This window comes from Anneissia japonica, unplaced genomic scaffold, assembly GCF_011630105.1.
Source record: "Anneissia japonica isolate Jap-2015-1 unplaced genomic scaffold, ASM1163010v1 scaffold1519_len104602_cov122, whole genome shotgun sequence".
Classification (NCBI taxonomy): domain Eukaryota; kingdom Metazoa; phylum Echinodermata; class Crinoidea; order Comatulida; family Comatulidae; genus Anneissia; species Anneissia japonica.
The window spans coordinates 61,753-80,378 of NW_022716044.1; the positions used below are offsets into that span (position 1 = coordinate 61,753).

Consider the following 18,626-nt stretch of genomic DNA (forward strand, 5'->3'; position numbering starts at 1 on the left):
TGGCACAATGACTGTACATAAATTTACGACATTGATTTATTCAAGATGGTAGGTTAAAATAGTTGGGTGCTCCCTGTGTTGTGAAATGAATAGTTGACTTTTGTCAGTTTTTTTAAGGTGCTAAGTTCATCGAAAAACATATTGAGTGTTGCCAATCTGAAATAAAATAAAAATAAATAATAAGAAAATTTATACTAAAAAAATAATATCAGACCTATAAATAATATTAATAATTATAATACTTTTGCATGGCTTTCCTCGTGTTTCTACAGCAGTTGTTATTTAATTGTAAAAATCATTAAAGTACAATGCAAGTATATATATAGAACTTGGTTGGAAATTGTACATATGATTTTAATATGACTACTTGAGGAGAACGAACAAGGCGGATCACCAAAAAAAAGGCTTATTTCACCCTTGCAAATTTGCTTTTCCTGAGATCTATTTTGTCCTTCTTGTTAACACGTTTTATAAATTGTATCCAAATTCAATCAAGTAAAGAAGAATAATAATTTCTACCAAGTTAAACAAGGTTTTTTAGAGAAAATTTTACCACAAAATTGATGCCAAATTGCGATTTTTTTTTTCGCACTTGTTTTCACACATACTGAATATTCAGTACATTTTTATGTCAGGTAGGGGAAAATTATTACACCTATAATTATTGTTATAGTTATTAATATTAATAATGATAATGATTTTTTTAAAATAATATTATCAGTCACTCTGACCATAATGTCATAGTTAATTAGATTTTAATTGGGGTTTTTGACTTAAGTTCTGCGAACTTCAGTATATTAAAAAGTCCATGCACACTTCCATCACTATCTAATGTAATTAATGTAATTTAATGTAATTTAAGCATTTTCTTTAGTTTATCAAATTATAGCCTAATCATTAGGCAATATTTTATATTAAATTTTAAACATATTTTCTTAATATGTTGCACTCTTATACTCTAATCCTTTATATTATCATCTATTATCACATCAGATGGTGTAATGCATACTCCAGGTGCTGGGGTGGGCACGATCGTGTGGGGATTCGGTGTTTCGGTGCTGCTTGTGTCGTCATCAGGAATTGTTCCTGATGATGGCATGATTGGTGTTGTGTCCCTGGGTTCCTGTATGGAGGCGTGCGTTTCGATGCTTGGAATGTGTATTATGCTATCTTATCTGAGATTAATCAGTGGAACTTTCGGTTTCATTACATTATCTTGTAATATTGTTTACATATACCTCATATTGCCTAATTTTGTATAATGATTAATTTGATTTATTGATTGTTATGTATATGTGGAAAAAAATCTAATAAACAAACAAACATGGGAATGGAATGGATTTATTCGGTGTAAACACCAAGGATAGCCCACGAAAGTCTAGAAGAAGACTTATTTCCAGTGGGGTCCTTCTGGTGCTGATTGAACAGTACACCGGGAGACAATCCCCTACTCTTTTCCGAAGAGTGTACTGCGTTCTTTAATGTGCACATGGGCCATAAATGCACACAGGACCAATGGCTTAAACGTCTCATCTGAAAGACGGTGCGCTATTGTAACTTGTATTTCAGCACTCTAGCTGAAACACAAGGAGAGGCAGCGATGGGAATTGAACCGGGGATCTAGAGATCTCCACGGTTCAGCGCACACACAGTGGCTACCACCAGATTAGCCGACTGAGCTAAGCTGCTCAGGTAATCACCTTATCATGTACTATACAAAAACAGACTAGAGTAGTCACCACCAGAGTGCATAACTCCACCCTGTGCCTGGATATCGAACAATGTAGAGTGAATCCATTATTTTCTTTTATGCTTGGGGTTAAGTTTCAAGAGGGAAACCACCATCAAATTTCTGTGACCTTAACCTTTTCTTCCAGTCTCTTAGATTATTATGTACCATTCCACTAAATCTTATGATGATCCATTCCTTAGTTTCGCGTAATCTTGCTAACAGACGGACAGAGGTTAATGAATTAGGATACTGATTTTCTGAAGATTAAATTCACCTGTGTTTTTTTTATTAGTAGACATTTAGGTTTAACTTGTGAGCTGTGTGCTAGGTATTGAGTTGGGTAGTTTTATGTTTACTAGACGTTTTAGGTAACTGATGGGTAGCTAGAACGTGAACTAAATGTATGTACAGTACTCTGCTCTCTTCTACTCAGGCCAGTTTAACCATGATTGGCTACTAGCGCAAATCATTTTAATTTCAAATGCATCAATTTGAAGACTGGAACCTTGGTAAGACAAGTAAAGGTGTAAATTTAAGGTTTCTGTAAAGCTAATTTATTTGATTTTGTTTTTACATGTCCTGCATGTGTAGCAATAATGGACTTGGACATGATACTAATATTAATATTTTTTATTTATTTATTTTTTGTAAAAGCGCCAGTTCCAAACCAAATCAATGATCAAAGGCGCTGATCGTTATTACCTCTGATCAATGGAGAACATACAACGGCAAACCAGCACAAAGTGCAACCTTCTATGCTCACTGGGAGTATACCTAGTTGTAATAATATTGTTACCAACATAATTTCACTTTTCACTATACTGACTATACATGGTACTAATGCTCTACATAGAATAAATGCTATTCTCAGGCATAATGAGTGGATTTTATTACAAAAAAAAATCAGGTGAAACAGGATTAAAACACATTGCCAATTAAAAGACAACATGTTTACAACTAGCAACATTATTAATAGTTTACATATGCTTAATAATAATATCATTTATTTTTTTCTTTTTTTGAAGGAACTTGAGATATAACCTAATAACTGAACTAAACCAAGGTGTATTCAGTGGTTTGACTAGTCTTCAATATTTGTAAGTGACAATCAACAAGTTATGAATAAATTTATTATCATATCAATTATTTTTAATTAATGCATGATTGTTTATGATTGTGATAAATTGTAATAATAATATTATTTTCTCGAACTTTAAATCATACAAAAAAGGGTGATGTTTTTAAAACGAAATCACAATTCAAATGCAAAAAAAATATATATATATGAGAATATACAATTTTTAAATAATTGTCTTGTATACAGCATCTAATACTCTAATAATTCGGTAATTATTTACATAATAAATCCTGCAGCATGCATGACATTAGCCTACCAATTCATTAAAAATCATGGTGTTTTTTTAATTAAATCAATTCAACAATAAAAATAACGATATTGGTAAAGGTGTTTGAAATAACGATAGCAATAATGATGACACTAATATAGCAACAACGGCAACGATAGCAATAATGGACTTGGACATAACACTATTATTATTATTATTATTTTTTTTTTTTTTTTTATATATATATAAAACTCAAGATACATTAACTGTTATTACATGAACACCTGAGAATTGAGAAAATTCACATAAGAACAGGACTAGTCATTTAGCATTTTTCTTTTGTGATTGTTATCCCCTATTCAAAATGCCACCCACCATATTTTTAAATGGCCAATATTCTCGAAAACCAACGGCATACACTTTTTGAAACAGTAGCTTAATACAGTTTTTGATGTAGGGCTAAATAAACAGAAAACACATGGATGGAACTTCAAAGAAAAAAGTATGGTCTTGTAGTCGTACTTCTACGCATGGGAAAAAAAACCCCTGTTAATGCCTACTCTGATTGATTTTATTACATAGAGGCATGTGCACTAGTCGTTTGCAGTAAATGTATTAGTTAATTCCCTGTTTCATGTATTCAGGGGCGCAGGGAGGTTTCCATCGGGGAGTGGGGTGCAAAAATTGTAAATGTGGAACTACAAAGAATCAGTGGCACAACGAAGGAATGGAAGGCCCGAGCCAAGCCATACGCTGGGAGCAAGGGGCTGCGAAGGGCCGTATAAGAGACAGATACTGATTACAGCTGGGGGGGGGGGGGTGAATCCCCTAGCCGCTCCGGTGTTTGTAGCGTTTTGTGATGTCTTTTTTGGTACTATTGAGTTCTTAATTTTGTATCTTAATTTGACAATATAAGCGTAATATATTGTAATTAAGATAACAATTTATTCGTCAGTAAATGAATTTCCTGTTACACATTGTTTCATTTTCATTATATTATAAACAAATTAATAAATCAAGTTTAATACGTTCAATCAAAAAAATAACAAAAAATGTTGGTACTGTTGCATGTGTTATTGGTATTGAAAAAAAAAAAAACAGCATTGTGAAAGTAATTAAAAAAATAATGTCCGCGTCATTTGATGTATTTTTAAAATCGTAACATTTAAAACCCATTAATTACATTGGCCTGTTGTTTTGACTACGTTTCCACACTAATGTATGCTACGTTCTGTACTATACAGAAGAACGCTGTTTAAACATTTTTTTTTTGGATATATAAGGCATGGAAAAAACTTTCTACCTGGCGCTTGAATCACCGAAATGCCTTGGTAGTTAAGTGGCTAAGATGTTCGCCCTGGATGCGAAAAATACCGGGTTCGAATTGCGGTTTGAAGTATCTTATTCAAGATCCAGGAAGCTGAAAATAGTAGTCTAGTCACATGCGATATTAACACCATAAAAATCAGATTCTACCTTACACTTGAACCACCACAATTCCTTCTTAGTGATTCCCAGTCGCCATGTATGCTAAAGGTCCCGAGTTCGAGTCCGAGTATTTTTTTTTTCTTTCATTGTCAGATTCCTCTTTTGTTAAGTTTCAATTTATATTGCATTTTTCTACTTCCTGTTTTACTGGTTATTCCATGCCTTAATTTAAAATCACTTTATATGCAAGTATCTGAATTCAAGTTCAAACAGGCTGAAAATAATGCACAGAAGGGGCGTCTAGGCACGTGCGATATTAGCGCTATATCAACATCGCGACGTCAGACACGATAAAAAAAAAATAAGAAAGCAGGTAAAATTCTACCTGGCACTTGAATGTGTTCGTGACCAAGTGGTTATGATGTTTGACGTGTATGCAAAAAGTCCCAGATTCGAGTCCATGCCTTGGTTGAATATGAACAAAGAAGACTTCAAAAGCATGTTGTAAATTTCAGGTTATTCCAAACGTTTCGCCGGTTAGGGCTTCATCAATGGACTAACATCGTATGTTACGGTCGAATGAATATGCATTGACTACTACTATTTGTCTTCACATCTATATGTAAATCTCAGTATATGAATGTGTGAGCGATATTCATTAATATGTGTGATCAGGTATATTCCTATATACCTGATACATAATCAGGGTTTATATAGGGGTAATTTCGTCTGGATTCAACAATAATGAATAAAGTAGTTGCTTTTTAAAGATAAGCCAATTATATTTCAATTTATTCAAAATTGTTGATATGTTGGAAAACTGATTTTAAAAACTTGGGGGAAAAGGTGAAAGAAAAGGCAGTTATGCCCCTTTTTCTCCCAGTAAAATATTCAAAAATCCGTATTTCATTCACCGTTCCCCAGTTTTACGCCAAACAACTTTTTTCTGTCTTAGAAAAATCAGTTCTACAACATATCAAAAATTCTTTTTCCTCCAAAGCCCGACTTTAAAAGACAAACATAAACACAAGGTGCTTGTGATAGGGCTAAGGAAGTGGATGGTAATGAGAAAAAAATTTTGCTCTGGACCATTTATATTTTGGCACAGGGATTTGGTTGTGGAATGTTCAGGGAATTAAACATTTTTCAATTACAGCATTAATCATTTTTCATTCAAAATTACCCTGTACATGAGAACTTGATTATCTATTTTTAACATTGGTGGAATCCGAAAAAAATACAGCATCTGCAATTTAACAATTAAGCAATACAAACTTTTGAATACATTATTTACTATAATGTATCTGATGCATTAATGATAGGACATATTATAAAGTTAATATTACCAAATTAGTGAAAATTTAGATGAAATCAACATGGGTCCAATGCAATTGATTCCTTCTTGAAATGGATCAAGAGAACTACAAAGTTTGCCCTGGAAATGAGTTGAGACTACAAGGGCGTCAAAAAGCAGTTATGTCTGAAAATATTAGAGCAAATAATAATAATAACAATAATAATAATATGTCGTTCTTATATAGCGCTTCATGCCTTTACAAGGCCTCTAAGCGCTTCACATTACTACCCCTGTCATTGGATCAAACACATATGGAACTCATTGAAACACCAAATTAAATTAGTAAATGAAATTATATTTCATTTACAAGCTATTTGATTTGCACAGAAAGAGTTTCGAACCCCCGACCTCAAGGTTGGGAGTCCAAGCCACAACCGGTGCGCCAACCACTCCTACGCCCAATGGACACCTGACAGACAAGGTTGATAACCTCCCCACGTCTCCCCCACCCCACAACACTCATGTTCAAAAAGTTGTCTATACTCTTGGACTGCTGTACATTTGAATGCTAGTCACTTCGGCCCGGCAAAACCAAATCGGCCTAAACCAATTCGGCCCAAACCAACTCAGACCAAAACAAACTCGGCCCAGACAATACTTCGCCCCAAAACCAACTCTGCCCCAAACCAACTCGGAACAAAACCAATTTGGCCCAGGAAACAAATCTAGCCCTAAATAAATAAATAGTTCTATCTGAAGGAGAATTAAATTGAATTGAAAATTTACAATTGTATTCGAATAATGCCAAACATAACATTAAAAATCTGAAAACCATTATAACATATAAACTGTGTATGTAGCCAGTTTGAATTAAATGTACAGTAGCTGAATAAGTCTGTATTATTTGTGTATTTTGTTTCGCTTTATATTCATACAAATATATAGTACATTATTTTATAAAGGTATTATAAGATTCTTCTAAAAGGGAGCATACCCGTGAAGCAAGTGGACGTTCTCTAAACGAATTGTTAAATTTCTGCTCAAAGGTGATAAACCATAGTGTAAATTGAGCTACTCTATGTTTAATTGATGTTATAAAGATCTACTGTAATACATTCAAGAGGGACTACGGAAATTATGAACTTAAGAAATGATAAAAGAAAGAAGGTAAGCCCTACAGCTTCAGTAGAGCCTGAGTCTGTTGCTGGCAACACCACCGACAAGGCCGGTAAAATCGATATGCTAGTGGACATGCAGGAAAAGGCTTTGAATAAGCTGACAATAATGGAGGCTACTGTACATTGAATAAGGTGGACGGAGATATACTTAATCATTTCAAAATGATATCTGATTTAAAAGTCGGGGAACTAGAGTCTGGTGTAGAGGTTCTTAATTCAGAGATAGAAGAAAATAAATATGAATTTGTACAACGTGTAAAATATGAAGAGTTTGTAAGCCTAGAGAAATCTGTTGGTGAAAATAAGGAGGAATTGGAAAAATTCAGAGAATGCGGAAGGGGAAAGCTGTAGAACTTTCATGAAAAATAAAAAATTGCTTCAACATGAGTGTTGACATAGAGCGTGTCCATAGGATGGGAAAACAAGGGTCAAACCCTAAGCCAGTTATTAAATTTTTGAATTATGTGGATAGAAAAAAAAATTTAAAAAAAAATGCCCCGAAGATATTGAAACAGAAAAAATACAAAGGAAAGTTTATCACAGTGTCAATTGATGTGTCCACAAAAGTCAGGAGAGAGAGAGAAGTCTGCTAATAAGGAGAAGATAAGACTAAGACACGAAGGTAAATTTGCGATGATACCCTGTTTGGTTCCAGCTGCTCTTGTACTGTCCTATTTTATCTACCAATTTAAATATAGGCGGATATGTGATTTACGTAGAATCCCTAAATCGTTAGCTGTATATAAATTAGTATTGTTCGGACAATACGTAACAAATTGATTAATCATCAACCCCAAAATAGTAGAATCACAGCATCTGTGAACTGTAGAGGGTTTCCGACTTTAACAAACGAAGGGATGTTTTTAATTACTGTACTTAAGGGGAAAGAAATACACAATATATTGCCTACAAGATACCCACTTTACCAAAGAAAAAGAGCACCTTATCAGGAACGAATGGGGCCTTGAATGTTACTTCAGTTCCTAAAAGCAACACAAGGGGTGTTGCCATACTTTTTAATACAGGGTTTAATTTTCACTGAAGGTATTCTACTTGCTCTTGATATTGAATTAGAAGGATATAATATTAATTTGATTACCTTACAGAATATGGACTGAATATTGACAACATGATATTTTATACCAATTTAAATGATGTGTTGGACGATTTTGATAACCCACACACCATTATTTGCAGGGATTGGAATTTATTATTAATACCCAGCTATTGATTCATTAAACTATGTTAGAATTAACAATCCAAAATGCAAGGCATTAAGTTATCGATTTATGCAATACACAAGATTTAATTGATCCGTGGCGTATTCAAAATCCAGCTTTGCGAAGATATACATGGAGACAGAATTTGGCGGGAAGCATGGTAGACTGGATTATTTTTAAATTTCCACAGAATTATTAAATAAGATTCCCTCCTCGGGCATAATACCTGGTTACCATACTGATCACTCAATTATCACAATTAAACTTAATTTATTTAATATCGAGCGAGGAAATGGTGATTGGAAGTTTAACACCTCGCTTCTTCCAGATGAGAACTTCGTTAAAAAAGTTTAAGAAATAATTAGAGATACGAAACGTATGTATGCGGCAACCCCATACAAATTGGAAAATATTGACAACATAAAAAATGATGACGTATGTTTTTTGATCGACGATCAACTTTTCTTTGAAATGATTCTGCTCGCAATTAGAGCTATGTCTATCCGTTATGGTTCACAAAAAAAAAGATCCGATAAATTAAACGAAGAAACTTTGGAGATACAAATTAAAGAATTGAGTGACAAGGAAGTAAAGAATAAAGATATTCATGAATTGAATGAAAAACAAGAATTACTCATGGAATTACGTAAAAACAAAATGGAAGGGGTCTTGGTTCGGTCGAGAGCAAGATGGATTGGTGAAAAGCCATCTAAATATTTTCTAAATATGGAAAATAGAAACACAGTTAGTAACACAATTAATAATATCCGAACAGAAAATAATAATGACTTAAAATCATCGAAGGAAATTCTACAGGAAACGAGGGCTTTCTACCAGAAACATTATGCAAGGCGAGATAGAGAGGAAGAGGACATCGCTTTGGATAGCCTCTTAAGAAAGGCGGATATAGCAAGGAGGTATAAATTTATGTTGACTGAGAGGGAAAAAATGAAATAGAAGGGCCACTTTCACTGCAAGAAATGAAAAAAAGTTATAAAAATATGAGTAATGGGAAATCTCCAGGTTTAGATGGATTCACAACTGAGTTCTTTAATTTTTTTTTTGTGGATATTGGTATTTTCCTTTGGAGATCGTCAAATTATGCATTTAAAACAGGCAAATTATCAATCACACAGAGTCAAGGCCTTATTACAATTTTGCCGAAAGGAGAAAAAGACAGATCTTATTTGAAAAATTGGCGACCAATTACACTTTTGAATACTGTACGTCATATAAAATTATTTCTTCATGCTCTGCAAATAGAATAAAAATTGTTCTCACAAATTCAATACATGAGCAACAGAGGGGCTTTATAAAAGGACGTTTCATTGGAGAGAATATCCGGCTTATTTACGATGTACTAAATATTGCTGAAAATGAAAATCTCCCAGGCCTGCTTTTAAATATTGATTTTGAGAAGGAACTTCGGTGTCTCATTTGTACTTGAAAAAGGTGCTTCTTAAGTTTAATTTTGGCAAGGATATTGTAAGATGGGTGCATATTTTCTACCATGAAGCAAAATCATCAGTTTTGGTCAATGGTTTTATTTCCAAATCATTTTTCATTGGTCGTGGATGTAGACAGGGGGACGGTTTAAGTCCATATTTATTTTTGTTATGTATTTGAAGTTTTTGGAATAATGATTAGAAATACTGACAAGGTTAAGGGGTTTAAATTGGGTGATAAAGAATTTTTGTTCTCTACACTGTGCTTGGAAAAGCGTCTCTACACTGATCAGATCAAATGCGCCGACGACTGACAACGCTGAAATAACGACTCTCAATGACTCTTGACTGTATAATTCGAATATCTGATCTGATCGTATGTGACCGCATTTGATCGACTATGCCTAGGCCTGTTAACGCATACGACTAAAGTCGTTTATTAAAAAATTCTAAAGTCATTGTTTTTCGATAATTGGATTACCAAACTCTTTAGATAACAGTTTAATTTTAGAGAAACATGTGAACTATTAAACAATTGAAATTCTCGCATGAAACATTGTTTCGGAAACTTGACTTGCAAATTATCTGAACAGTCGACAACGAATCAGCACTTTACAGGCCTGTCTTAATGTGGTTGGAGGCTACAGTAGGATTTTTCTCCTGACGGCTAAATAATCTACACAAATAATATTATTAACACCCGAGTTTTATGAATAAACCTGTCATGAAAATTCAGTAACACCATAGTAACTATAGTATAAAGGAAAGACATAATTACTTTAATTATCTGCCACATGCAGGAACAAACCTGTATAGCTTATCATACGTAAAAGTATTGAAGTTAAAACATATATATTTTTTTCGTCCGCGTGCGCTCATGCTGCTTAAATACAGTCCACCCTCTATCGTAAAACAGATGCAGGCGCTCCCGAATTTAAAAAAAATATAGCCTATATAATAGGTCTACTTGTAAATAATTTAGAGTAAGTCACCTTCTGAAGAATATTAAATTAATATACACGGCCTTTTGACCAAGCAATTGCGTTATTTTTTTCAATAAGGCATAGTATTTTCATATCAAATAATGTTTTCCGTAACTCAACAATGCAATAGAAACTGATTTTATTTTTCTACTCATATAAACACAGCTAGCAAGGCCTATCATTTCAACTCATAAATAGCTGAATATTTTTAATGTTTACAGTAACTAACGTAAATGTGCATTTCTTATCATCTTTAATGTTATTTTTATTTTTCGAATATCCCTTTTAATATTTGTACAAAAGTCACATTTTATGCCTTTGTACATTTGCTTTACAAGACCAATCAAAGCTCTTTTTATTGTGTATTCTGTATATTAGATGAAAATGAAAGATTAATAATGATGCATACAGTATAAGAGATTTGTGCATATATTAAATTCAATTCAATTTTACTGTGCTTCAAATGCCCGGCCAATTTCAGTACGTTTCAGAATATTTTTTAGGAGAGCATGGGAATTCGAACACGGATAGACTCGAGAGGGAATACCTGATTGCTCGAAACATCACGCTTATATAAAATATTTGGAGGTTTCAGTGCGGCGCTTATTCAAGAGCGGTGCTTAAACTGAAAATATTGGGTGGTGATTTCTATCCCCGTTACTAGGCCTACATTAGGCCGCTACAGCATAGTATAGGTCATACGTCTGATCGTAAAACGTTTATAAAGAATGCCTGTGTTTATTGTGTTCATTTTACACCGTATAGGGCCTACATTACATTAAAAAACTCTGTTTCTTAAAGTGTTTCTTTACACACAAGGATATACTCTCCCCAATCACCCAATCCATGATGCCATACTCTTTAAACTAAATCTGGTAGATTAATTCACCCTAAAGTTAGACTAACCGGAATAACAATTCATTCATTTCATCAGCAGTCAGACTTTTTAATACGCAGTTCAATAGATAAACCATATTGTACAGTTTATCTTGCCTTTCCATCACACTCAGTTTATATAGCATTTTACAAGATCAATGTGCTTAAAACTAATGTGCCCCTGCAGTGTTCGTGAAATACAGTACAAAGAGATCCAGACACTATTATAAAGCTGGATCATAAATGGGTTTTATTTGTCCAATGCGTGACCACAAGACGCAGCTTGCTCACACCGGTCGTCCGAGACTTGTCTCTCCCTCTAGTCTCTTCCTATCATATCGGGCGGCCCACGAGACTATTTCGAGGGACTATCCCATAATATGTATACCTTAAAGTTGAAAGGTTACACTACTCCCCCTCTTTCCAAGAAGTGTCCCACTTCTCATATGTATGCAAAAATAATAACAAATACATAAGCCTATCGATGCATTATAGTATTATAATGTACATAATGAAATACATTAAATAACATTCTGCACTGATATTATTATAAGCAATCTCATTATAGAGTTACGGTATTTATTACAGTATAAGTGTTCATGAAATTAAAATTCCTTTGCTTGTAGCTGGTTGTTCATGCGTCAGTTATTATCAATTCAGTGTATATGATTTAAAACAGAGTTCATATAATAGGCCAATAACGCTCAATTAAAGAATATCATTGGGCAAGGTGATCAGTTCGTGATTGAAGCACATCAGAAAACGATGGTTCCATTGGTTGAACATCTGAAGATTGATAGATGAAGTTCACATCCCTTGATTAATTGATGACTCCAAGTAGATTCCACTGATGAGATTGAGTATTGGTTAGATTCCATCGAGGAGATTCTTGATGACTCTGGAACTGTTGACATCACTCCAGCAAATGAATGGCATACGGTGAAGGAAGTAACTGCTCAGTATCTGTACTGTACCATACAAATGGCGTATGATACAAAAAAATAAATAAATTGTCTCAAATAAAAGAAAAACATGTAGCATATGAATTGCATGTACATATGAAAATGTCACAAATGCAACACACCAGCATACGAATACCGTACAGTGCCAAAAAAAAAATATCTACCATCACTGTAGCATACGGAAGCGTACAGTAACCATCTCCATATGTGGCAAAGACAAGCCAAACCAGTCACTCGTCGCAAATTGTGTTTCAGAGAAAATAGCAAAAACATGCTAGAATGTAAAATTTTTAAAAATATATTTTATTTCACTAAACTGAGGTTTATGTATCTATACATCATGCTGTGCTGATATTCTTCCCAATTTCAATGTTAAAACAACACTTTTTAAAGATTGCTTCTGCATGAGAAATGACTGAAATCAAACTTTGAAGGCTGATTTCTCATATATTGTTCTTTAAACAGCTGTATACTTAAATGCTTGTAACTTCATAAGGAAATGTCGGATTTGAATGATTTTTTTACCATTTTATAGCTCTTATTTTACTCTTTATTAACTCAAAATCGATTTTTGCGACGAGTGACTGGTTTGGCTTGTCTTTGCCACATATAATATAATCAATAGTACAGCATACTGTACGAAGAGCGTATGGTGCAAACCATTCCAAAGAAATAATTCAATAGCGCAGCATATGACTAGCGGTGCAAAAAAACAAACACAAATAAATAGTCAACGCAACAGCAAACAGATAATGTATGGTGCAAAGAAAAAATCTTCCACAAAATATCTCAACAAAAAAAAAGCATTCAGTAATGCAGCCTACGAATAGCGTATGGTGCAAACCAAATAAAGACAGAATCTCTCCCTGTGTAGCATATACGAGGAGTGTACAGACTTACAACTTCTTTCAAATCATTCACGTAGCATACGAATTGCGTACGGTACTACATATTAATAATAATAAAACAGAAAACAATCATCTCGTCCAAAAAATATAAAAAAAATGTTCTGCATACAATAATCCATGGAACTTGTAGTAGACCACAAGTGATGAAAGAGAGTTTGAACTACCAGAAACAGTGAAATTATTGACAAGTCTATCACAATTATTTATTCAATCACGCAAGCCGCGCAAGCAGGAATGACCCAAATACCAGCTAACACTAGAACCAAAACAAATCCTAACTTCTATAAACAACATGTTTTAAAAAACATTACGTGCGCGCATGGACGTATTCAATTCAAAAAGGAGAAAAGACACTCATGCCACTAACACTAAAACCAGAAAAAAACAAATCCTAGCTCCTATAACCACATGCGTAAAAAAATTACGCTCACGTCGATACGCAAGTTCCCCTGCGCATGCACCAGACATGTCTCATTGACACCTGGTGGTTTTTGGTTGTGTGTGTGTTAATTGTAAATTCATGTAATATGTGTGTAAGTGTTTACATAGTCATACATTCGTAGTTATTCCAGGAATCTGGAAGGTGCCTTCACTATTCTGCCTGTTCTAGTAACGCTGAAGGGTGCTACAGCTTTCTCATTCAAAGGTTGACAGTTGGTCGAGCTGCGATACGTCTGTCCTAACAACAGGCTGCTTGGTAACAGATGGTTCAATGTATGACTTAAGGCGATTGTAGTGTATCTTTCTAGGATATATTCTGCCATTCCGCTTGCAGTTTGTAAACACCATCCTCACTCACATTAACAACTTGAAATGGGCCCTGCCATCAAGGAGCCAACTTATTCCGTACATTAACTGGATCATCAATCCAAACTTTTTCACCAACTTGGTATACACGAAATCTTTGTTTCATGATAATGTTGTTGTTTGTGTTTTTGGATAGTGATGTTATTGGACACTAAATCCGTAGCTCTGGTAATACGCTTATCTAAATCGGTAATACTCTTGGGTAGTAGAAATGGGATGAAATGTGTTGGGGCCATAAAGCACCTGACTGGCCAATCTTGGTTCTCGTCTATGGACAAGGTAAAATGGGCTGAATCCGGTAGTTTCATGAACCATTGAATTGTACTGCAATTCAATTTGACTGAGTAAGGTGTCCCACTCCTTGCCTTCACCATAAAGCTGTTTAGCCAGTTGATCCTTCAGTGTGCGGTTAAAGCGCTGAATCATCCCGTCTGATTGCGGGTGATACGGGGTAGTTTTGGTTTTGTCGATTAATAAATATTTACAGATTCCCTTCAATAAATTTGACTCAAACTGAGCCCCATGAATACACCCTAATACGCCATGTCACTTGATAAAATCTTTCATATGCACTTGGAATTGTGTATAAAGTTATATATTTGGTAAAGTAATCACCTACTACTAACACGTAACGACTACCTCTGGCTGACACAGGCAACTCTGTAATATTGGCTGCAATTCTCTCATATTGATGGTTGCTGGCACTGTATCCATTGGAGCACGTAATCCAGGGACAGGTCTTTGTCTAGCCTGACACGGTAGACATTCCAAACAAAATTTCTTCACATCACGTGCAATATAAGGCCAGTAACAATTAGCTGAAATGAGTCTTGTCAGAATTATAATGTCCTGAATTAGAACCATGAAATGATGTTAATACTTCGCTTTGTAGAGAACTAGGTATGATGGACTGTACAATTTCACCCTTACGTCTATCATGAGTAATGCGGACCATTAAACCATCATAAATATTTAACAACGATGAAACTGCCTACATAATCGTTCATAATACAGGGTTTACTGTAGCACGTGACTGGACACACATTTTGAACTCCTGTAACTCAGGGTCTCTATCCGGTTCATTAAGTAATTTAATATTACGTTGATTATGAAGTGAAAAACCATCACAAGAAGTTAGGGCATGTACATCCTGAACTTTACAGTCTACAGTATTCCCTTACAGGTACTATCTTCCACTATAACATCCATCTCACTCTTATACAGTATACATATATATATACAGTATACATATACTGTCTCTTATACACATCTAGATGTGTGTCTTACCCGATTTGTACACAATCTTCCAATTGAACATATTCAAATCAAGAATCCATCGTGTTTGACGACCTGTCACATCATTTTCTATATGTAACCCCTGTAAACCTGTCAAGGGTTTGTGGCCTATAACAATAAGAATGGTTACCACGCAAATAATGCTTAAAATGCCTGACACTCCACACAATAGCATACAACTCCCTATCAAAGTAGCTTTCACTTTTGCTGAGAGCATGCTGGCATAAGCGATAACCCGTTCCTTACCCCCCTGAATTTGAGTCAATACAGAGCCAATAGAAAATTCTGAAGCATCTGTGAAAAGTTGAAATTGTAAATTAAAATCAGGATACGCCGCAATTGGTGGGTTATCAAGTTTTCTCTCAATATGTCAAAAGCATGATCACACTCATCTGACAAACAAAAGGTACGCCTTTGTGTGTTACTGTAGTAGTTGCAGAGGACGAACAATTGAGGCAAAGTTTTTCACGAAACGCCTGTAATATGAGCAAAGACCCACAAAACCTCCGACCTGGGTGACATTACGTGGAATAGGCCAACGTTTGACCTTCTCAAGATTAGCAGGGCCAGGCTCTATGCCGGCTTTGGAAACAACATGAGCCAAAAATGTGACACGCATTTTTATTGGGTCAAATTCTGTACCGCCACCAGTTAAAATAAATTTAATTTTTTCTAGACGCTTTACTATGATTTGATTTTCATTACATTTTGCTATTACTGTATATGATTTTACATGTGTAATTTATGATTTAGCTTTGAAAAATAACTTTGTCAAATTAAAATTAATTTTAAACCCATTTTATTATTTTCCGTCCCGCCACTTATTAAGAATTCCGTACTACCACCATTATGAAGTATAATTACTTTTTAAAAGTGTTTGCATTGATTCCATTTCCATAATTCTTAACAATATTATGATTATAAAAGTGTAATTTATGATTTTGGCTTAAAAAGTAATTTTGGAAAATTTTAAACAATTTTAAACTAAAATAATTATTTAATTCCGTCAAACCTTTTGGAATTCCGTCCCGCCACCATAAGAACATTGAAAGCTACATGATACCTTTAAATAATGTAAAACTATTGATTTGATTCCACAAAGGTTGTGATGCCATGATTATAAAGTTCTTTAGTACTATCACTGCCATTTCTGCCAAAATGTGCAGGGGGTATAAATTACCCCTTAAAATACAAGCTTACAATACATAATGGTCTATATATAATGATGATTAGACCTACAGTATCAGTGTATTTCTCCAAATCTTTAATGTCTTTACCTTCTTAAAATGTTCCATACACCTACGGCATGAATATAAGTATCAGCAATGTTTAACATTGCTGATATTTATATTCAATAATATTCTTTTCAATTTTACAGATAAACTTTATTTTAAAGAAAGCATCGAATTTGGGGTAATTTTAAAAATTTCCGTCCCGCCAATTTCCATCCAGCTACCCTGACCATTTTATTTAATTTTATTTTATATGGCTCAGCGAAACATTTAAATTTATTGATTATGGTGATGAAGCATTAGTTGCTACTCAAAAGTATGTATTTAAATTTACAGCACAATTTTAAAGTTTGAATTAATTGAGAAGATAACATGTTGTCTCATTTTTATCCCATTTGTTCATTCCGTCCCACCACCAAAATGTTTTTCATTGCCATGGTGATTTGATAAGGTACTGTGTTTTCTGTTTTGCATCAAATTGAAGTAGGTATCATTACCTTGCTAAGAATCATAAAACAAGTTTCATAAACTAGGCAGTTAGAGAACAAGATCTAAATAATGTCCAAATTTCCATCCCGCCACTGGAGGGGGGCTTTGGATTAGGCCCTGAAAATAAACGTTAAGCCGACCCTGAGCCGACCTAAAGTTAATCCGACCTGAGCCGGCCCAAGTTCGCTCTGATTGCAGTCGATTTTGACATCTTATCTAACCACAACATTCATTTCAACTGACTTGCGCGAAAAAACACCATTAAGAAATAAATTGTTAATAAACTGTAGAGTAAATTGTATTCAGTTGAACTATTGTTTTGAATAAAAGTTGTTATATATATATATATATATAAGGTCTCCAACCTAACTAATTATTACTTTCTTTTCTACAGTTGAAGAATTCCAGTAGAGAAAAAATATATTGGCCTATTACAAGCTCAAGAAACCCCGCTTTTTGTATAGCACACATGAATTTAAGTTTATATTCTAAAATCATAACACTGTATAGTGGTATCATTCTTTCTGAACATCATCCTCACCAACCACGTGTGTTTTGTGTCGACTCGACGTTCGTGAAGCTACTCACGTGACCCCGAAAACAGAAAAAAAAATAATCGTTTTTTATGAGCGAAGCTGGTTCTCAAAGCGTTAAAAATTGTTTGTGAATGAACCTAACACAAAAATAATTATTATTGCTAAATAGATAGATCTCGATGCTACTTATTCACAATCTGTGTCCCCGGTCTGTGACCAAACATTGACAGCAACCTTCAGACTTGCATAGGCCTATACAGTTTACCCATACAAGTATGGAGTTTCAAAATCGCGAGTCTGGTTTTGCAGTAAAGTTGAGCTGCGCTAACTATAGGCCTTGGTTATTATAATAATTATCGTCGCCATAATCATGAAGCAGAATGCAACGCTTAAAAAATTGAAAAAGTATATGGACAATATTCAAAATTATAGGTTCATGCTTCGCGCGAATTCCATGTGTTTATTCTAGGTTGTGATTTACCGTTCCGCCATCACATAATGCGATCGCCTCAATCATTTTGTCTTGCAATTCATCGACCCGGCCCAAAGTGTGAACGTTCGTAAGGTGGCCCTGGGCTGACTTAAAACAATCACTGTGAACGAAAATGTCGTTGAGTCGGCCCTGAGTCGGCCGTAATTTAAGGCGGCCCTGGGCCGGCCTAATAAGTGTGAATGGGCTCTTAGAGAACGGGATCTAAATAATTGTCCAAATTTCTGTCCTGCCACTGGAGGGAGGGGAGGGGGGTTTGGATTAGGCCCTTTATGCATATTAATTTTCCTATAATCTACACAGGAACGAAAGGTGTTATCCTTTTCTTAACCATAACTATAGGTCAGCTCCGTGGGCTATGACTAGGCTCAATGATGTCCTTATCTAATAACTCATCAGAC

At 34.7% G+C, this 18,626-nt stretch overlaps 1 long non-coding RNA gene across 1 annotated transcript in view; it reads right to left on the minus strand.

Annotated features, from left to right (window-relative positions):
• Positions 1-7: 7 nt before the first annotated feature.
• The window catches only part of LOC117109529, a 37,096-nt gene continuing 18,477 nt past the window's right edge, over positions 8-18,626 (minus strand). Inside the window, exon 4 of the long non-coding RNA XR_004445540.1 lies at positions 8-156. This is a non-coding gene — a long non-coding RNA (uncharacterized LOC117109529). The remainder of the gene's footprint in view (positions 157-18,626) is intronic.